Raw genomic sequence first — 23035 nt, 5'->3', positions numbered from 1 at the left:
GTAGATCGAGTGAGAGAGACGAAGGGTGGAGAAATTGGTGGGGGTATAAGCCGCGATAGTCGAGCTTGTCGGCTAGGTCGAAGGGTTGTGGCGTCAAGAGGGGCGGAGCACGGGAGTGTAGTCGCGCGAATGCGGCTGGCTCCGGCGATTCCTCATAGGGCGGAGACGCGATCGATGCCTAGCATGGCCCACCACCCTGCCGGAGGGGTAGTTCGTGTTACGAGCCAATCGCTGACTCGCTCGCGTCCTTAAATCCGAAGATACTCGTCCCCCCGCCCCCTGTCCCTACCCTCCTCGTGCCTGCTGCGTTTCTATCTACACCAACTCTGTGATCGAGTACGAGGGGTAGAAAAAGAAAGATAGAAAGAGAGAGAGAGAGAGAGAGAGAGAGAGAGTGGGACGAACGAACGTTGGCTGCCGGGGCCTTTCTACCAGTTATTCCAACGAGAGAAAGAGACAGATTCGAGTGGGGGAAATGGAGTTAACGTAGTAGGAAGGGGGATGAACGAGCCTCGAAAGAGGGAAACACCACAACCCGCTTCTGCTTCTGCTGCTGCTGCTGTTGCTGCTGGTGGTGGTGCCCCTGCCACGCCGTGTTACTTATCCATTATAACACTCCAAGATCTTGATTTAAGCCTGCAGCCAGCGGTGAGCTTTTAACCAATTAGCCTTTATAGCCTGAACTCCCTTCTCCCTCTCCTTCTATTTCTATCCTTTCTCTCTCTCTCTCTCTCTCTCTATCTCTATCTCTCTTTTACTCACTCACTCACTCGTTTTCTCCTACCCCACCAATACCAAGAGTCTACCTTATTCCACGCTTTCTCTCTCGCTTTCTCCACGTTCTCTTTACACCCTACTACTATTACTACTACTACTACTACTATTCTCCGTTTTCCTCCCTCTCTCACCCCCGGTTATTCCTGCGATACATTGCTAGTTGCCGCGAGTCTATACCCGTCGTCCTCGTCCACGATCGCGCGATGTACCCACCTAATCTATCGCTTTTCTCCCCCTTTCTCCCACTCTCTGAATATTCTCTCCTACCCCTCCCTCGATCCCTCTTTCCTTCCACCCCCTTTAAGTCACCACCCAGCAATCCGCGCGTCGCTCTATTAGCTTCGCGAGAACGTCGGATCCTTTATCGAGAGTCGATGATACTCTCTTTCTCTCATCCTTGTTTCGTTTGTTTCAGAGAACGTATACTGAAGAGAGAGAGAGAAAGAGAGAGAGAGAAAGAGGGAGAGAGAAAGAGAGAGAGAGAGAGAGAGAGAGAGAGAGGAAGTTATGCAATAGGATTCTCAGCGGTTGGCTCGCACGACCACGCCTCGGTGGTAGCTTTACTTCTCATCCCTTATCTTTCTTTACCATTATCATTATCTCTTTCTATCTTTCTCGTGGTCTCGCGCCTCAGAAATCGTTCTCGAGAAATATATCTCGCGACCGCGTCGATATATCGTTTCTTCCCTCTCTTTAAAACCACTCCTCGAGAAAATTCAAAAGGGTCTTCGATATATTACTGACTTTTGCACGTAAAACACATTGTAACGAAAAGACAAATTATTTTATTCTTTTTCTTTTCTCCCGTCTTTGAGATAAGATATTATTTCTTCAGGGGGTGGGGCGGGGGTAGGTGGAAAGTGCGTATAAAAGGGTCAAACGCGAAAAGAGTTTGTTGCGAAGAAAGGAAGAAAAAGAAAAACGAAAAGAAGAAGAAGAAGATTTGATTATACGTAACGGGCAAAGAAGAGAGTCCCTTTCTTTTTCTATCACGGTAATCTATCTGTCTAACTTTCTCTATCTTTGTTCTTTATCTTTAGACTTTACTCGTGCAGCAACTGAGAGAGAGAGAGAGAGAGAGAGAGAGAGTGTGGTAACGAGAAACCATCGAGGCGACCCTCGAGAGCCGTAAACCTACTTCGAGCAAGTATAACGAGGTTATATTGAGAGTGCGGCCTTTCGAGTACGAGCTCGTGTTTCACTCGGAGAGATTCGACAAAGACTACCTCACCAGTCCTTCCTCTTCCTCGAGGCACCCGGTGGTTCAAACCAAAGGAAGAGAGAGAAAGAGAGAAAGAGAGAGAGAGAGGGTAAGTTTTCGATCGTGGTCCGAGTTTCGTGATCGGAGATTCGGCTTAAATTGGTGCTCGCTTAAAAGATCCACGAGGGCTTGTAAGACAACGAGAAAAATAAATATAGAAAGATAGATAAGAAGAATTTTGTCGAACAATAGAGAAAATATATCCACGGAATAGCGAATTTTTAGCACGTTCATCTCGACTCCCTCTCTCTTTATTTCTTCTTTTAATATTTTGTTCATCTTCTTTATTTCCTATTTCGTAACGTTTACTTCTTTTCCTCGTGCCGACGCACGTAATATACCCTGGAAAGGAAACACGCCGCCTGTGCTGTCTGCATTTTACTTTGTACTCGGTGCGTAAGAGGATTATATCGTCTCTCTCTCTCTCCATTTCATACCCACACACACACACGTAGAAACACACACCCATACTGTCCAGCAGTAAGAGAGAGAGAGAGATTTCGCGTAGTGGACCATCGAGGGTCCGGACGAGGGGTAGGAAGAAGGTAAGTGGTGGGTATGCTTCACTTTTCACGAGGCAGCCATTGTTCCCTATTATCCGATGTGATTAGTCGATGATGCAGGTAAGCTACCGCGGGGGGTCCCCATTATAGCATCTAGCAAACTACTCGCGTCTCTACTATGAACTAGGAACACCAAAATTTACGCTACTTTCTTTCTCAATCGTTCCTACTCGTACCACCTTTTTACTTTATTCTTCGTTTCAAACTATCTCTCTATCTCTATCTTTCTCTATTTTCTTTTTTTTTTCTTTTCTTTCTATTCTATTCCGGTCGGTCGAGCAACGATAAATCGACAACCGGCCAACCCGCTGTGAAATTTATACTCTTAACATTGAGAGAAGCTTTCCAAAGACTGAATATGTTGTAATACACACACACACACACATATATATATATGTATCGCATTTTCGCACGCTTTTATATTCTTATTCTTCTATTTTTTCTACTTTTTCTTCTTCTTCTTCTTCTTCTTCATTAAGAATTGAGAAGCGTTTTTAGAAACGTCCGATCCGATAGAACCTTAACCTTAAGGTATTCAACCACCCGTTGGTTGTTGCCGTCGGTACGGACGCCACCGGTCGCTCGATTTTACTCTTTTGCCGTTGTGTGCACCAGCAAGCAAGCAGCCCACTTTCGATGGCCAATCGATGAACGCGAACGCAACCGTGGTTGCGAACGAATTTTGTGGTACGCCTCCACGAGAGAATCATCCTCGAATTTCGAAACTCTTAAACATCGACGCGTATTTATATATAGTATATATATATATATATATATATATACACAGAGTGTATATTTAGAGAACGTTTTACTCGAGCTCACGTTCTCCTTTATTCGTAACTTGAGAAATTTCACTAATTTTCCACATCCACTAACCGTGGTATTTATTTTTGGGGTTTTAAGTTAGCCCTTCTTATACGGGATGAACAACGATAAAAGGTGATAGACTTAAACGATGATCAAAAAAAAATAATTAAAAAGAAGTAATAATAGAAAAACAAAATATATTTTACAGTTTAATTTATCGATGAACAAATGAGTTTGTTTTTTTGGTTGTTGTGTTAAGCCCAACTTGTCACTCGGTCAAAATTCCACCTCTAACGAAATGAATTGAGGGAATCGAGAGATCGAGATCGCGTAGTAATCTGATCGTCATCGATTTTTATCAAATGGGGCTTTTACATCGAAACTAGATTACAATTCTCTCTCTCTCTCACTCTCCCTTTTTCAAATTGGTTTGTATATATCTATATGTATCCTACGTATGTTTGCGCACATACCAATCTATCAGCTTAACTATTCGGCAACGTTCGTAAATGATCGTAATCGGTTGGTCAATCCGTCGAACGCGCGTTTGAAATACAATAATTTAGTTGTTCTATACGTTTCATCGAAGCTCAACGATCGACACTCTGACTAACTGGTTAGTCGAGTTAGCGAGAAAGAGTAGTTCGAGATAATCCTGATTTGTACTACTTGCTGAGTATCAAGTGAAACAAGTCAATGCTTGAGTGCATATTATTTCATATTAGTGGGTTAATTGAAATGTATATTTCTTTTTGTTATATTTGTTTTTTATTAGAAAATGATCGATCGTCTCTAAGATACGAAAAAACACTGGAGCTCTTCTCACTTTCTCATTTTGTATGCATAGAAATAAAAGGGACTATGCGGAACGATTAAGAAGAAAGAGAAAGATAAAGAAAGAAGAAGGGCCGAGGATTAATAAGAAAAGGAAAAAGAGATCGTAAGCTGGTACCCGTTACTGGGTTGCTATCGCTGTTACTGTTGTTGCTACTGTCGCTGTTGGGTGCTGGTGTTCGAGGGAGAAACACAATGGCAATGGGGATAAACGAGGAGTCGAGTACTGAAAGTCGAGGTGGTACGAGGCGCTAAGAAGAAGAAGGAAAGAAAAGAGAAAAAAGTGAGCCGGACCACCGTCTGCCTATCTACCTTTCTATCTACCTACCTATCTACCTACCTACATCTTCTTTCCTCCCTTGGTATTAAACTCCGGTAACGGGCGACTAATTACGTGACGCCGTTCACAGTAAACGGGAATTAAAACGGATCCCTAACCCGGTGTTTGTTTTTGTTCAATTTTCTTTTAACCGACCCGCCCTACCGGACTTCTCAAAGATCGGTTAGAGAATTCTTACTTCGTTGGAAAAAGGGAAAGAAATTATTTTTTAAATAGTTAGTAAAAATTGGTATTTGAAAAAATATTTTGATGTTTTTTCTAGTATGTGAATAATAATTAGTACTTGTAATAAGGGGGGGGGGTGGGGGTAGTAATGATTTGACAAAAAAATATTAACGATAAGAATAAAAAATGTATGGGGCCGGTGGTAAGAAATATAATAAAGAGAAAATTTGGTCGTCCCTTGACGAGAAGCACAATGTAATGGCGTTTTCGCGTTACTATCGGTTAAAAGGTAGAATTTAAATTTTGACAAGGCGCGTTAGAGAGAGCGTGTTAATGGACGAGGGTTGAACTTATTCCCTAAGGACGATCGTGGTCGTCGAATTAGGCGACTCCTCGCGAGTAGTAGCCTTCTGTGGTTTTCTTCGGGGTTCGAAGGGTCCACCGCACTCGGACCCTTTTTATTCGTATGCTTACGAGCTTATTGTCTCTTAACAGAGTATTTTAAGAAAACACGAAAGATTAATCTCCTCTTGTTTTGTTCCACCCTTTCCTACTTTTCTTTTTCTTTTCTAATCCCAAAATGGATGACGATGATGATGATGACGATGATGATGATAAAAAATAGAATCCAAGGATATTTGAACTTTTAAAAAATATAATCTATGCTCGGTTTCAGAATAAGAATCATAGAAATGTTTAAACGTCTCCGTTTGGACTTTAGTTATGGAAAAAAAAAAAAAAAATTAAAAAAAGAAGAAAAAAATAGCAATGGTTCCGTTCGTAGCTCGTTTTAATCAAGCGAACGCGGCCTTTTGTAAGTATAACCAGCCGACGATGAAAGACGAATGATGGCAAGAAATATCAATTACACGAATCCATTCAGAAATATGAAAAGGAGGAATAGAACGAGAGAAAGAGAGGAAGAATCAGAAAAAAGGGAAGAGATCAAAAAGAGAATGGGTAAGCGCATGAATGGTTACACAAAAGGGAGAACGAAATAAAAAAAAAAAAAAAAGAAAAAAAAAGAAAGAAAAAACCAAATAAATAGAATAAAATGCAATTAAAAGCCGACGACGACGACGACGACGACGACGACGACGACGACGACGACGATGGTGGTGGTGGTGGTGGTGGTGGTGGAAAGAAATAGAGAAAGGAGTATTTTTTAACAAAGAATACCCACCGAGAAGGACTGGGTCTGTGAACGAGAACATCTTCTCGATGATCTCTTTCTCTCTCTCTCTCTCGGTTACAATTGGGATCGGTTCATTTCTTAAACGATAAAACTATATCTTCGTTTTATCCAAACAAATTCACGATATCTTTTGCAAATATTACAAATATTATTCTTATCAATATATATAAGGGTGAATGAAAAGTTTACACAGTTGTACAGTTTATTTTTATTAATATTATCAAAGTAAATTTAACAAAATACACAAAATCCTCTCTTTATGCAGTTTATAACAATTTATATAAACGCAATAAATGCACGAACTTTTCTTTCACCCTAATAAGAAATAATAGAATACTACGAATGATATATTCGAATAAAATAAAGATATTTGTCTAAATAATTAAAAGAAGAAACAAAACGGGGCTAGAAAAATATATATTTGCGGATTATTTTTTACTCGACGAGAGAATGATAAGACGTGATAGATAAAAGAACAGTCTGTCGTTCCGACGCTTAGGATTCGTCCGTTTACCGATTCGTGGCAACACACCTCAGGGAAATCTAAACGATCTCGAAGCAAGGTAAGAGACGTTTGCCGATGAGATGATCCTGGAAAACCAGTGGGAGGTACTTTTGACCGTCGAGGCGACCAGATTGCATACGCCCACTACAAAGTATTCTCTCTCTCTCTCTCTCTCTCTCTCTCTCTCTCTCTCTCTCTCTTTATTTATATTTGTTTTTTCTCTTACACCTTTCACGAGAGTCGTGGCGACAAGTAAGAGAACCCCCACACGAACAGATACATATGTAAATACGTAGATGCATTTGCATACACACAGAGGACAAATACATATACACAAACACACACACATATATATATATATATAAAGAGAGTGTTATAAACGCAGAAGAGAATCACGTAGAGTAATATTCTCGTCTAGAGACCAACCAGCTCCTCGGTCTTTCCTCCGTGGATTTGCTTTTCGCTCCGTTTCTGGCAAACCGAGCAAGAAACAGAAAACGGGAGACGGGGAACGGGGGGAAGGGTGGGTAGAGAAAGGGTGGTAAGAGAGTATTTCTCTCATCTCTTTCTCTTCTTCCTTTATCTTTTTTTCTTCCCTAACCCCTCTTCTTTTTGAGAACCGAAATGGAGTTCTTGCGCTCGCGATGATTATAAGCGCGGAAGAAAGAAAGAAACCTGAACAAAGAAACGCGAAAAACGAAAGGAAAGAGGCCGCCGACTACGACTACGACTACGACGACGACGAAGAAGAGGACGACGAGGACGAAGAGGACGAAGAGGACGGTGTCGGCCCGTAGACGACGTCCTCTTGCTACGAGAAATAGAAGAAGAAGAAGATAGTAACAAGAAGAAGCTTGATAAAAAGAAAAGAGATAGATGGAAAGAGAGAGAGAGAGAGAGAGAGAGAGAGAGAGAGAGAGAGAGAGAATATATACCTCGTGATATTGTCGCCTGGGTAAATGAAACCGCACGTGAAAAACCAACGCGAAAAAGGGGCCGCTATACTTTTCTCCTTTCTTCTTCTTCTTCTTCTTCTTTTTCTTCTTCATCCTTTTTTCTCTCTTTTTAACATACGAAAAAAAGTAAGAAAGAAAATAAAACTATTTCTAATTCGACGAATTATAACGAATTTACATTGATGATAACATTTTATCCCGCTCAAATTCATTTCTTGTGTTTCCTTCTTTTCTCCTTTTTACTAACTTAAGTGATACAACAGTACGTATACGCGGACACGGTGTGTGTATTATATTGTAAGTAAAATACTACTTGTACGAAGAAGAAGAAATAAAACTATATACGTTTAGAAAAGAATAGCGAGTGTACGAAAAAGAAAAGAAAAGCAAAAAAAAAAAAAGAAAACTAAAGACAGAGAGAAAGAGAGAGAGAGAGAGAGAGAGAAAAAAAGGGGTAAAACATCGACGATCTATAGAAAGATAAAGAGAGAAAGACAGAAGGGGAGGAAAAAAAAAAAAAAAAGAAAAAGAACTAGAAAGACTTCCGTCTGTATGTTTTCTCGATAGTAGTAAAAGTAGAGAAGGCACCGCGCGATTGACCATTCCCCATATAAAGGAGTACGCTCATTGCGGAAACGAAAACTGGAATCGTTAAACGCGCACACGCACGCGTGCACGCGGAACGTTCGTTCGGTCACGGGCAGACGAGTTGGAGAGGGTGAACTCCGCTACGATGACGAGGAGGACGAGGAGGAGTAGGAGGACGGGGGGGGGGAGGAAGAAGAGAAGGAGAGAGGCACGACGAAGAGGAGCCAGGAAAAGGGGGTGCAAAGGGGAAGGGTGGACGAGTAGGAGGAGGAGGATGGCACGATCGATCGGATGACTCTCTCTCTCTCACTCACTCACACTCACTCTTTCTATCTCCCTTTCTCTCTCTCTCTCTCTCTCTCTCCATTTCTCGTTGCCTCCGGTTCAAAGAAAAGCCGCCGCGTGGAATCGGGTACGGTAGGTAGGTAAAGCGTGTATACGCGCGACATCCGGCTAATCAGAAAATGTAGGAGCGCGGGAGACTAATAGAGAGTGAAAAGGCATCGAATAAACAAACAGCGAGTGCCGAGCTTCGAAGGGGGAATGAACCAAAGCGGGGAAACAGAGGAAGATAGATAGACGAATAGAGAGAGAAAGGGATAGAGTGGGTGCAGATAGAAGGGAACGAAAGGGGAAGGAAGAAGGAAAGAAAGAGAGGGATGAAACTGAGTGAGAGAGAGAGAGAGAGAGAGAGAGAGATGGGGAAACGATAGTGTGTAAACCGAGAGTACGATAGAGACCGAGCGAGACGAGTATAGAAGGTGGCGAGGGTGAGATAGGGCTATTAGGGTTGGATGTAGGCGCCGCCCCGGCTATTAGAGGGTTGTTTCACCCCCTACCTACCTCAGCGGCCTGAAGCGGCTGCCGAGCTGTATAGCGCGATGTGTGCGTCCCATCGTCCTCCTCCTCCTCCTCCTCCTCCTCTTCCTCTTCCTTGTCCTTCCCCTCTTTCTATCTCTATATATTTTCTCTTCATCTCTCTCCTCCATCTCTCTCTCTCTTTACCCCTCTCTGCCACCTTCTCGACGACTATGACAACGACAACGATGACGACGACGACGACGACGACGACGACAACGACGATGGCTACGATCACGGGGTGGGATGGAAGCTACGTTTTACCCCCAGCACGTTTACGTGAACGTAAAGCAACGTTAACGTTTTCTATATATCCTGGGAAAATCGTGTGTGGTAACACAACTATAAAAGATCCTACATCTATATATGTACATACCAATGCAGTTGATACACGTTGGTAGGTAGGTAGGTAGGTAGGTAGATAGGTAGGAATAGGTAGGTAGAGGTACTCGGCGTTGGAGAGACACGAACGTGTCGGCCGCGAACCGTACGCGAATACGCAAGTGGTCGGGGGGCTGAGTTTCCACGGCAACGGTGCTGCTGCTGCTGCTGCTGCTGCTAGCTCACGGCTACCAGAGAGAGAGAGAGAGAGAGAGAGATAAGGATAGAGAGATGTATAGAGAGAGAGATACCTTTAATGGGGTATCCTTGCCAAAGATACCGACGATGACGACAACGACGACGACGTTTGCAAACGGAAACCTCCTAGTCCGCAAATGCCAAAGAAAAAATGAATTTCTTTCTCGTTTGTATAATACGCTTACGTGCTGAACGTTTTATTAGGGTAAATCTTACGTTCATAACGTTGGTGCATCTTTTTTTTATATATATATATATATATTTCCAAAGTAAATATTACAAAAACAATCCGTTATGCAGTTTCAAAGTAAAGTTTCAACATAATAAACGCATGAATCTTTTGATTAACCCTAATAATTGGTATTTTTTCTTTTTTTTTGTTTCATTATACCGTTCCATCTATTCTTTCATTTATTTATTTTAATCGTCGTCGTCGTTGACTTTTTTTCCAAGCTTCGATCGTGTATACGTGTTAAAAGAATTGCGCGAGTGTTCTCTTTTTTTTGTTCTGAAAGATTTGAGGATTTCGTTTATACGCGAAAAAAGGATGCTGCTTGGTTGACACAGCAGACATTGGAATGCTCGGTGCGAGTATACTCGGCTCAGAGAGGAGTCTTTCAAAGCGATGAAGCGAGATACGTGACTGGAAGGTAGAAATGAGAAAGAGAGAGAGAGATAGTAATAGCTGGTATTCCGACGACAGCTCGTCTAAATGCTAATAGCTTTATCGACTCCCCGAACTCGTCGAGTTTCGATTCTTCTTCCCTCATCTTCCCTCTTCGTTTCCAGTTCTCCGCGTCCTATTCGTCGTCTATTCCAGATGCTGACCTCCCCTTAGTAACCACCCCCTGCGAGAGTTTTCACAATCTCGATGCTACCGGAACCTATTCGATTTCCCTTTTTCTTCTACTTCTTCTTCTTCTTCTTCTTATTCTACTTTTTCGAATCAGCATCGTGATATTATATCGTTTTACCCTCATCTTACGAGATATTGTACTTTTTTTTGTCGATTATATATGTACAAGTACAGGAAGATATGGTTTTTCCTTTTCTAATATAATCTTTATCGATTTTATTACCTGTCTAATAATCCTAACTAACAAATAATAATAATAATTAATATATAAGTTTCAAAGGGAATTATAGACGGTTAATAAATCTGATGAACAATTTATTTTGAACTAGTTAAATTTATAGTCAACTAGTTCAAAATAAATTGTTCATCAGATTTATTAACCGTCTATAATTCCCTTTGAAACTTATATATTAATATATTGTTTGGACAAGAATATTGATAATTAAATAATAATAATAATAAAGGAATCTTTCTCATAGGGAAATTTTTACTCGATGGATCGTGTTATAGTTAACGCGGTAAAGAGAACGAACACATGAACATACATTGAGAATGCTGAGAGAGTATCCCCACGTATCAGCAGCAGCAGCAGTGTGATACTTAGAGAACGAAGAGTACATGGTCTTTGATCAGGATCTATTAAAAGGATTGGTCGTTCCATTGTGTGTGCTTGTCTGGTACGGTGGTACGCGTCGGTATTAAGCCAGTATTTCGAATGAAATGCAACGGCTAGCTGCTAGTAACGTCGACGGTTACGATATGCCCCAGCCAATCACTCCAATAGATCTTGGTCCAGGCGTTTTCGTTCACTGATGCCATACTATATAACAAACCCCCTATCGGTGGCTATCTCTCTAAACCACCCCCTACCAATGGCTCTTCAAACCCACCCAATGATATTTCTCTGAAAAAACGAGTCACTCTTTCTTTTTTTTTTTTAACCCAAAACGCCACTTTTCCCTTTCCCTTTCTTTCTTTGTTTCTTTTGTTTAACTCTAATCGTTTTTGTTTCGAACTACCAAGCGTTGATATGACAGAAAATTAGGAAATACTTACGTCTTTATCCAACAAAATTACTTTTTAAAATGGTTTGATCAGGGGGTAAGGGGAGTTGAGGAAATTGGTCGGATCGATGAGGAATCTTCTTCGTTGGTTCGATAATGTAACGCTCGTTTTAACAGATCATACAGCACCGGGCGTTTTCAAGTCCGGGATAGCGCGCTCTTTGAATTCTGGTGTCCCAGGTGGGACCTTGCGATCGAGTAACTTTAATGGCTCCCGTTTCCACTCGCTATTCTCGACGTCATCGCTACGATATATTTCCTGCTATCCGCCAATTTCCCTTCTTTTCCTATTCGTTGGATCGCAATTACCGAGCAAACTTTCAGAAAAATGATGCTCGTATCTTTCTCTCATTTATTTATTTCTTTTTTTCTCCTGATAAAAATAAAGAATCGTATAGCGTAGTGGGAATCGTTGGAGAAGATATTAATCGTAAAGTTTCCTGTAATTCGTCTAAGTGTGTGTGTGTGTGTATATGGAATATGGATAAACATATTTATATGTTCATGACAATGGTGAACATCCAAGAAGATTATAAAGTGATTAAATAGGATCGATTCGATTCGATTACCCTAACGTTCTTGACTCTCCGATATCTTTATTTTTTTTTTCATTATTATGCATCAGAGCAGCTAGTTTCAAAGTAAAGCCTGCTGACTAGCTTTTGCTAGAGGAAGCCGGATAAAGGGTGCCACTTGCGGAGCTAGCACTTTGCTCGAAACACATCGTCCGTTCGAAACATGTTGCATCGCGTGCATCGTTGTTGAGTTATGTCGTCTAAGGAGAAGTCTCGAAACGTCGAAAAGCAGCTCCCGTTCTATCGTAGAAAATCTAAATCTCGCGTTCAAAACTGGGACATATAAGTGAGTAGAGTACGTAGAAACATTTCGTTATATACCTATATTATAAAAATTCAAACGAAAAGGAAAAGAATCTAACTCTTAAAAGGATAATCTTTTGATACGTCTTTTAGCAAGCCAAACAAAATAATATAATATATAAATATTTGTATATATGTATCGTTTGTGTCGTTGATGGTGTTACGGTACGTTTTGCTACAAGGTATACGAATTACTACTACTACTACTACTATTACAAGAAAGAAAGAAAGAAAGAACAAAAAAAAAAAAGAGAGAAATATAAAATAGTAAAAGGCGTGCGGTAGTCTCTTGAGCGAAGGAGCGGTCGCGTGCCCACGAGGGTCGTTCTAATTACCGATAATAGTCGGAACCAAAGAGAGTACAAGAGAGTAACGACGACAGAGTAAAAGATAGAATGAGCAAGAGTGGTGGGGGAAGAAAATAAAGATAGAAATAGTGAGAGTAAAAGAGATAGATTACGAGTAAAGGGGTGTTGGTTGGTGGTGGTGGTGGTGGTGATGGTAGTTCTGATTCTCGATGGGTCCCATCGAAGAACCCTTCGGTTATTCTAAATAACAAAGGGCCGCCGGCACCCTCTCTACCGTATCCGCTTCCCCGGCAATCATTTACTCTTGCTGGAGGCCATCGCTCGTCACAATGGCCAAGTTATCCATCCACTCCGGCTACTTGCCCGGGAAACGACCACTGCCTCGGGCTCCAGCCACTCTCGTCTTCGGCTTTCGTCGCTTTCCACTACGCCAAGGAGGTTTCTCAAACCCTCATCCCTTCATCACCCCCCCTCACCCTCTCACTCTCTCTCTCTCTCTCTCCTTCCTTCCTTCTTTCCTTTAGTGCTTCGTTACTTTGTTGCTTGCTTACCCGATCACTCACTCTCTCGTTAATCCTCGCGCTTTTAATCGAGATCGTTTCCTACTCCACTGATTGTTAGGTATCGTCTACCTTCTAACGCTTTCCGTCATCCAATTGGCTCTCCTCTCCATCCCAACCCTCTCCCCTATCCCTTTTTCTCTTTTATTTTATTTTATTTTATTTTCAACGTCTACTGGTCGTACCTCAAACACTGTTATGTATATACTGTGACTCACGAAAGTATCTGAACATTTATCTCATGAAATATTTTATTAATTATAATAAAAGGAAGAGTATATACACGTATATGATTACGTGTGATAAGATAAGGTGTTTTAGGATCAAATTGTATTGTAATATGTTAAGTTTTATTGAAATGTATGACTTTGTAAAAAAGATAATATGTATTGACACGTGAACTGTAAATGATCAAGTTGCTGATGAAGTCCCCAGTAAGGGACGAAACGTACAACTAGTTCAAAATAAATTGTTCATTAGATTTATTAACCGTCTATAATTCCCTTTGAGATTTATATATTAATATGAAGTATTGTTAAGATAACATTTTTAATCGATTACTTTTAAATTAAATACCAATGTTTATAAAAAGAAATCTATATGTTTGTCTAAGCGAAAAGACGATGGGGAAAATGATCGAAGCAAAATCCTATAAGATGATATTATGAATAATCAAGTCAAGTAACAGCAGACAGAAAGACAGAGAAATTAACCAACTATGGTGGTTGACGACAAGCGCTTCTTGTTTACGCACAACACTCGCTTATAGTTCGACGGCTTTGTTCTATTCCATAGCGTTCGTTCTCTCTGCTACACACGCTTGATATTAGAAACCCTACGTTGTTTCTAAAGCTTCTTGTAACAGACCAGTTGATATATACATATATATATATATATGTATGTACGAGTATCTCTACCTAAAGTTCTTCGACCAATACGAAACAAGCCTTGACAAGAAAAAGAGAGAGTTCTTATCGTCTTTGATCTTCTATTTCTATTTTTCTTTTTATTTTTAATACAATTGCAAGTATATTTTTGATTTCGATCATATTTATCTCTTTACGTAATTATTACAAATTAATTTTGATAGATTTAATGCACACACACTATGATACAAATATTTAATTCTATTTGTCAAATATTTGTTTATTTCTTTTTTTAGAATACTTATTGAACAAAAAAAAAAACCAATTTCGAAATGAAATTATATAATTACTTTATCACATTTAATCTTGCCAAATGTAATACTATTTTTAAGATAAATGCAAAATATTGTTTTTTTTTCTTTTCCTAGAATAATTTTTCTTCCTCTCTTAAAACGATATAAAAAAAAAGAAAGGAAAAAAAAAGGTATCGAAAACAAATATTATTCATCTCTTTCTCTCATTTCAGTTGAATGTACGGGGGAAGAAGAGGAGGAAGAGGAGGAGGAAGAGGAGGAGGGCTTTAATGCGAGGTACTTGGGATCGCATTGTCTCTCGGCGAAAACGCAGTTTACGCCGTTCGTTCTCGAGTCAGGCAAAATACACAAGGGCCGGTAGAAACCGCGTTCACCAGGCATCGATAGAGTAGTACCAACGATGCTAGAGTGCGGTTCGTTCTAGCGCGAAACTGATCTCTCCCCCTTTCCTCCTCTTTCCCCCTTTCTATTTCAATCTCTCTCTCTCTCTCTCGTACTCTTCGTACTACGAATTACAGCAGTAAACTGCACTTTAGTACCACGCGAAACGGCTTAAGCGATATCGCAACGAAATCCAGTAAGCCCTTCAAATATTTAACGTTCTAATGAAGCGAATGCACACATCAACGGTAAAAGCATATACGCCCCCTATATTCCTAAAGTATTATTCTGATATTAAGTTTATATTAATATATTGATATTTAGATTTCTTATATATCAATATCGTCAAATTTATTGTCCAATTAATGTCAAATTAAATTATTCCAAAATTTATATTTATCATAACCGACAATTTTGTTTATTCAAATGTTCTTTTTTAAAGGAACGAAGATATCCAAAGAAAATATATATTCGCGATAGTAGAAATGAACAAAAAAATGAATAAACAAGATGAGATAAAGTATTAAACCCCCGTGAGATTTTTTTTCGTAGGGTTGATCGATCGGTTCGCGAGCATTATGGCGGACGATCGCGAAGGTACGCAAAAAGAGAGAAAGAGAAAGAGAAAGAGAAAGAGAGGGAAGGGAAAGAGTAGAAAAATACTGAAGGTAGAGGATGGCTCGATTCCGTTTCCAAAGGATGGCCGAGGTGGGAGAGAAAAAAATAGAGAGAATGAGAGAGAAAGAGAAAGAGAACATTAAAAAGGGCGAAAGAAGTCCCAGAAGGGATATTGTACAGGGCTTTACGCCGTTGTACAGATAGATGGATGGATGCTGTCGCACCTACGACACCCACGGCTCTCGTGGTTTTGCTTCGGTGAACCCACATGTCGTCGACTAGACTGGGAGAGTTAGAGGAAAACGGAGTAGGAGGGTAGGGGGTGGAAACGAGACACGAAGAGAAGAGAAAGAGGGTAGACGAAAGAGACGGAAACAGGACTCCCGCCCCAAATGGACCATGTTGGAAATGTATAGTCTCGGTCTAATAGGAACCATCCAAGCGCCAAGTGGGCGCTTGTCACCCCCAACAAAACCAACCAACAGGAACCAATGATTATTGCCAACTGACTATTTTTATCTTTTTTTTTTTCATCTTTTATAATCTAACTATCTTTTTCCCAAAATCTTTACCCCATGATCCATTAACTCCCAATCGTTCTTCTCTCATCTAACTATTCTATGCTTTAAGTTAATCCTTCGTGCCAACGTGTCAATGATTTCATTCGAATCTTTTCCTTTTTTTTTTTTCTAAATCTATCTTGATGAATTTTTTATGAGATCTCATATGTCGTCCGAGTTAAATCAAAAGGCGCTAACCTAAACTTTTATAAGTATTTTTCATTTTATAGACAATCGCCTGATACAGTTAACTATCTCTACTTCTGTTACACTGAGAGAAAGCTTAATAAAAAACCATACTTTTCGAAAACCTGATATTATTTTCATTTCATTAAAAAATCATTCTTTTTTAAATAGCCTCCAAATAATTGTTTTTTTTTCTCTCTATTTACGTATATGTGTGTGAGTGTGTGTATCTACCTATGTATTTATATACCAACATGTATATATATATTTTCACTGAATATTCATTGGTACTTTTGCATACATGTACATATATACACATATATGATGCCACACATGCCGTTCTTCTATTCGCAAAAATTTCGCTTTTTTCATGGGAATGCATAAAAGGATACGATATGATACGGCTCGTCGTATTTTTGGAATATCACCACCCTCTCCTCTCCTACTCCACCCCCACTAATATATATATATATATACGTATATCTTTTATTTAATTTTTATTTGTTATTTTTTAATTTTTCATTATATTCCTATTTATTTTTCACTTTGATCATGACCATTGAAGATATTTGTTTCACTTGTGTGCTTTTTGCGCGCGCGTACTCGTTGCATTTTTTTCTATTATTATTAAAGGTGCTTGGAATCATTAAATTCATAAATTGCACTAACAACGAGGGAAAAGAAAACTCGAAATGCGAGCCGACGACTTTCAAATTGCTAAATGAAAAAGGCCCAACAAGGGGGAGAAAGAGAGAGAGATGGGTAGATAGAGAAGAAGAGAAAGAGAGAGAAAGGTTGAACGATATCGCACGCATTTTCCTCGTTTCCGTGAAAAGAGATTCGTGGGGTTTGCCGTGCTCACGGCTTAACAAGGCCGAAGTTTTCGTTTCCGAAATGACGCCCCCATGCGAAAAACGTGAATTTTCCATTTCTCCTATTTTTTTTTTTTTCCTTTTATTTCTTTTTTTTTTTTTTCCAGTCAACTTCTTTCTCCTCTTGCTCTTTTTATTTCTCTCTCTCTTTATTTTTTAAACGAACATTCGAAATTCGACAGCTAACTCCCGTTTCCTTCACCCCTCCCTCCCCCCATCACGACCCCTTCCGTACTCTCTCTCTCTCGTTTATAAGATAAAAAAGGTAAATTAAAGGGTAAGAGACCGCAGAAAAAAATAAGAAAAATTTAGAAAAAAAGAAATGAAAGAATTTGAAAGAAGATCTATACTTTCTTTCGTAAGAAAATTCCAATCGAATATTTTCCTTCTCTCTGTTCTTGTTGTTGTTGTTGTTATTTACAAAAAAATTTTTTTTTTCTAACCCTTTCCTTTCTTTCTTTCTTTCTTTCTTTCTTCGACCCCACCCTCGTCCACCGCCCTTTTTTTGTTGTTGTTGTTGTTGTTATCGAACAATGTTCACCAGGTGAAGCACAATTTTGACGAGAAAAGAGAAGGAAAAGAGAGAAAAAGGGGACAATAGTCGAATAGAACGGCAAAAAAAAGTGTCATCCGCGATGAAAACCAGAGGATATTCTGCTTTATCTCTTTCACACACACACACACACACACACACACACATACACACGTAGAAATTCTCGAAACTATTCGCGAAGCACTATCGGCCTCGTTTATGATGGGACTCGTCATAGCGGTGAGCTTACGCTCGAGCAAATTTTCCGAAATAAACCTCCCCCTTCCCCCTACTTCACTCCCCTCTCACTCTCTCACCCACTCATTCGGTCGTTCTTTCTATCATCCTTCTCTTCTCTCCCCCTTTTTTCTTTTTCTTTTTCTTTACGTGGCCAACAAAAACGTAACGCGAGAGTATAGTAGTATAGAATATATATATATTGTACAAATTGATTCTGTGGTTCGAAAAATATATCTATTTTCCTTTTGGTCTCTATGATCACACGAGCGACGATAACTTTGTCGATAAAACGAAAATGCGATGATATGCTATGGTATATTATGCTATGTGTTTTCTTATACTTTTTCCCCGTTCTCTTATGGAGAGAACCTAGACACCGTTGTTGTTGAGAGTGATCTACGGTGTGTGTTGTTATATACACGTAAGAGAAAAGAATCCTAATATTTTTCAAGCTCGGACGTACGAAAGCACTTACGAATCTTTACGGTATCACTACTATATAAGAGAGAGAGAGAGAGAGAGAGAAGAAAAAAAGAAAAGGGAAGAGCTTGCAGTATTCGTAACACGATAGTAGGAGGCGGGGAAAAAGGGGGCGGGATGTGGTCGAGTTGACACCACCAAGAAAGAAAGGAAGGAAAGGAAGGAAAGGAAGAAAGAATGAAGAAAAGAAAAAAGAGCATTGGTAGTCACTCCCATGGATAGAAGAGAAGCTGGTGGCAGCCAACGCAGCCAACGTTGGGGTTGTTGCTGTTGGACAAGTTGTACCCTTCACAAGCGAATTAGAATGAATCGACCCTCGTCCTCCTCCTCCTCCTCCTCCTCCTCCACCTCCTTCTACTCTTCCTTTTACTAGTATACCACGCGGTAGTAGTCCTCTTCTGTCTCTTCTTTTTTAGAATCCATTCTCTCTGTCAGTGTTTTTCTACAAAATCTTTACCATCCTCTCGTTTGATAGTGGTTGGGCTAAAGAAGAAGAAGAAGAAGAAGAAGAAGATTTGCTTTCCCAACGTTTTTCCCCAACCTTTTTTCTCTCTTTCACAAGGATTCTTCGTCTCTCGAGTTATATAAAGTTTTTACGATTTTTCGAGGCCCCGGTAAGGAGTGACAGCTACCAACCTACTACCACTACCTATCTCCCCAGGTTCCATGGTAGAGAGAAAGAGAAAAAGAAAGAGAAAAACGTTGGCATTTCCCCTGCGACCCTGCAACAACCCTTAGACGAGGGGGAAGGAGGAGGAGGAGGAGGTGGAGGTGGAAGGAGACGACGTTCGACCTAGCCGAGGGATAATCCCGTGTATCTTTCGGATAAGAGACCTATAAATTTGTTTGTCCTGTCACCAGACCCGGTGACTTTCCCTCCGACGACAACGGGCGCGAGCATTAAGGTGGCAAGCTCCAATCTGTTGTGGGTTTACCGTGGCCGCCGATATGGCTCCCGCGACGGATTCAAACCACCCCCATCCCCATCCCCATCCTCATCCCCATTCCCACCAACCACCTTCACCACCGCCAGCTCTCTCTCTCTTTAGCTACCTCCCACCGTTCTTTCTATCCTTTCTCAGGAGGAAGCACCTCCTTCACTCGACTCGACTCGAAAAGAGAGGAGGGTGAATCGTAGAACGCGATTCACCCTCCACGACCATATTCCCCTGGCTTACTCCGGATTCCGGGCAATTTCTCGATCCCCGCCCGCCATCTTGGCATGGCTTTGCAACGTTATACGCCACCTCCGGGTCTTATCGAACTTGAAAATAACGCGACTACGTCTTCCCCCCAAGTTCTCCCACCACTACCACCACCACAATCATGATACTACTCTTATTGCTCCTATCTATCTTTTATAATATGTGTGTATGTGTGTGTGTTATACGCGTGTATTCGTATTCCTACGAATATCCTCTCGATCGAGTTTAATTCTCCTTTAGTCACGCTATATGAATATTTTCTATTTTCTTCCTATTCCTATCCTATATAATCTAATTTTCTTTTAACTATGACCAAATTTTTGTATTATTAGGCCTAACAGAAAATTTCTCTGTGTCCGTTTGTTAGAATAAAACAATGTAATACATTTTCTCATACCTTGAATACAAACATTATAGTATAATATAAATTATTTGCGACTTCTTGCCCATCAATTGATGACAATTTGTATGGATCTTATTTTAAAAAAAAATGGTTAAAAATTGAACTAATGTTTTGTCTGAACGGACAGAACTTTCCGGTAGATCTAATATATATAAATACGTTTACTTAACACTCTAAACTTTAATCTCAATAAATGAAATATATTTATATTAACTCGTAATGCATTTTAACGATTAGATTACTTCTAAAACGGGGGAAATGTGTCGTTATTGTTATGCGATATACATATATGTATATGTGTGTGTTTATCGCGTATCGTTTCGCAACAGCCAAACACTTTCTCGATGACAATACAAAGCGATAACTTGATGGAAATAACGGGGCTCAGCGGAAAGTTCCGAATGAAAACGGATATCGCAAAATGTAACTCGTTAAGTTAGTACTCTCTCTCTCTTTCTTTCTCAATTTCTCTACCCCTCTCTCTTTCTCTCTCTCTCTCTCTCACTCGTACGCTCTTTTACCGAAAATGTTATTATCGGCATGCGTTGCCAGCGGGCGGCCTTGTTATTACCGCTATCGTTCCAATTCGTTGATAATGCTCGATGGAATACGTTGGGCTCGATATAACGTTGCTCGGTATTAATCGCTTTTCGCTTCTGCGGATATACGATATTCAACATGTACAACGGTACAATACGTTCTCTATTCGTACACTCGATTCTACCGCGACGCGTTTTCGTTCTCGTAAAATCGCGGAACCGGAAACGATTTCGCACACGATTCACATTGTACTTTCGCTTATCTAACACTACACTTCGATCTTTATCATTTCGAACGATTCTTACATAATATTAAATTAAATTAATTATTTCAATTTTTGTGTAACTTAGCCCTAATGCAAAATATTTCTATGACATTTTCATATAAAAAGTTGAATACTTTCATATAATATGAATATTATAATTTAAATAAAAATATACTTTCAATAAATGAATATTTTTATATAAAAAAGGTTGCAATATATAATTGATTAATTAAACTTTTGTCTAAAAATATATCTGAGAAAGTTTTTCGCGTAGAAAAGTGATTCTTAAAGATAGTAAAAGAGAATTGAGTAATAAAAAGAGAAAATCTATTCACATATGAAAAATGTCACTCGATAATCATTCGTAAAAGGAAGACGATTGGAAGAAAAAGCTACATATACAGAAAAAAAAAAGAAAGAGAAAGAAAGGGAGACGTATATGAAAAGTGTCTGTCTCGTGGCGCGTTTATTTTCTCGGATCTTTAGGAAAGAATAAGTGGGCTTTTCTAGCCGATACTCGATGGCTAATTGCACGTGCAAACGTCGCGCCTTTAATGCACTCGTTTCGCGTGTGCACTCCCTACCCCCTTCCACCCCCCCCCTCATCATCCACCGACCCGCAACCGATGATACTTTCAACGAGCTGTTCAGCCAATTCGAAGCACGATTCATTAATATCTGTCCTCTCCAGGGATCTTACTGCATGCACAAGAAGGAAATGGTGGAGAAGGAAGAGGAAGAGATTGTTGGTGGGTATAGTAGTGTTAGTGAAAACGAGTACTAATACGAGAACTCGTTAGAGAGAACGCGCAGCATGCCGAATGCCGTTCGCCGTCATTCTTGTTCGCTGATTTTTGCCGTTGTTGTATCGGCTTCTCTTCTCGTTATCAGAATTTATATTCCCCTTTTCTTTTTTGTTGCGTTTTCAATTTTCCCTACCGACGTCACTCTCTCTCTCTCTCTCTCTCTTTCTTTCTTTCTCTAGCCCCACCTCCCGTTTTTTCTCCATGCTTTTTGCCCGTCTTTTTATTTTTATTTATCTTTTTATTTCACTCGTTTGCCTTTTTACCTCCCCCATACGGAACTTAATTTTCTTTCGGTTAAACTTTGTATAATTCATCGAAAGTTTCGTCATTGTCTAAATTCCTTCTATCCTCGAATAAGAAATAAGAGGGTTTCTTTCTTTCTTCTTCTCACAAAAGACGAGTTATGCGTCAAAGTGAATGATCATATTTTTTTTCTTCTTTTTTTTTTTTGTTCCTTCGTTCGTTTTATATATATTTATATACGTATATAGAAAATGATATTCGATGCAACGCGCGAATTTCCCTCAAAACCAATTTTCGTATTAATGATTGAGTTTAAATGAAAGAGGAAAAAGGGAGAAAAGAGATCGTATAAGAGAACAATGAAATTTCAATGGAAAAAGAATATGAAAGAGAGAGAAAAAATAAAAAGAGGTAAATTTCCGTTTAAATAGTACAACGAGCTTTTAATGAGAGTAAGTTGTTCAAACGTTACAGAAGAAAATCTGTAACTTTTTCCAAGCGGCTTCGCGAAATGGTAATTGGTTGAATCCGTTGATAACGATATTTCAATGAATATATTCGTATCTTCTACATTCGCGTTATATCATACCATTATATACTGTATATATATACATATATATATATCTATATATATATATATATATATATATAGACACGTCGACACAATTTGTTTTAATTTTTTTCAACAAATAACGAAATAATAAAAAGACAAATAGACGGTCTACCAGCGTGCACATGCGTTGATATAAAATTAGAGACTCGCGACACTTTGATTAATGATTTTGCGCCGTTCAAAGATAAATAAAAAATAAAATCCTACACGATTGCATCTAAATGAAGACTGTCGCGATATCGTGCACGCAAAAATGGTACGAATCGTTTCTATACTATCTAGTAACAGAAAACTGTATTTACCTGCAATTAAAACTTTGCGACGAAGTATAAATACCATTTGATGGTAAGCATTACACGTCGGTAATCTTTTCTTATGCAAAATCAGACTTCATTTTTTCATTTTTTTCTGCTGTTGCGGTTCTATGCTAACTTTTTTGTGGTGAAGTATATAGAAACTCGCATGTACCCTTTTTTATCTGCCCAGCATCATTTTTGTTACCACTGGAACCACCTTTGGACGATAGTATGTACATAAACCGATGACGATATAATACTATCAAAGAATATTGTATAATGTATTCTTTGATAGTATATATATAGTATAGTAATATTGTAAAAGAATTTTAAATAATTATATTAAATTGTTAGTGTCTAAATACGTGTGTGCCTTCAGAAATGCGTATTAATATTATATACAAATCCAACGATGATCACCTGTAACAAAAAGCAAAATATATTAATCATACAATCAAGTGATAAAATAGCCTAACATATAAATCGTCCAATTGGTGATGCACTTTTCATTTGAATTATTT

This window comes from Polistes canadensis, unplaced genomic scaffold (assembly GCF_001313835.1).
Source record: "Polistes canadensis isolate GaletaPanama2010 unplaced genomic scaffold, ASM131383v1 scaffold_336, whole genome shotgun sequence".
Taxonomy (NCBI): Eukaryota; Metazoa; Arthropoda; class Insecta; order Hymenoptera; family Vespidae; genus Polistes; species Polistes canadensis.
Note: the sequence above shows the minus strand (reverse complement) of the source record.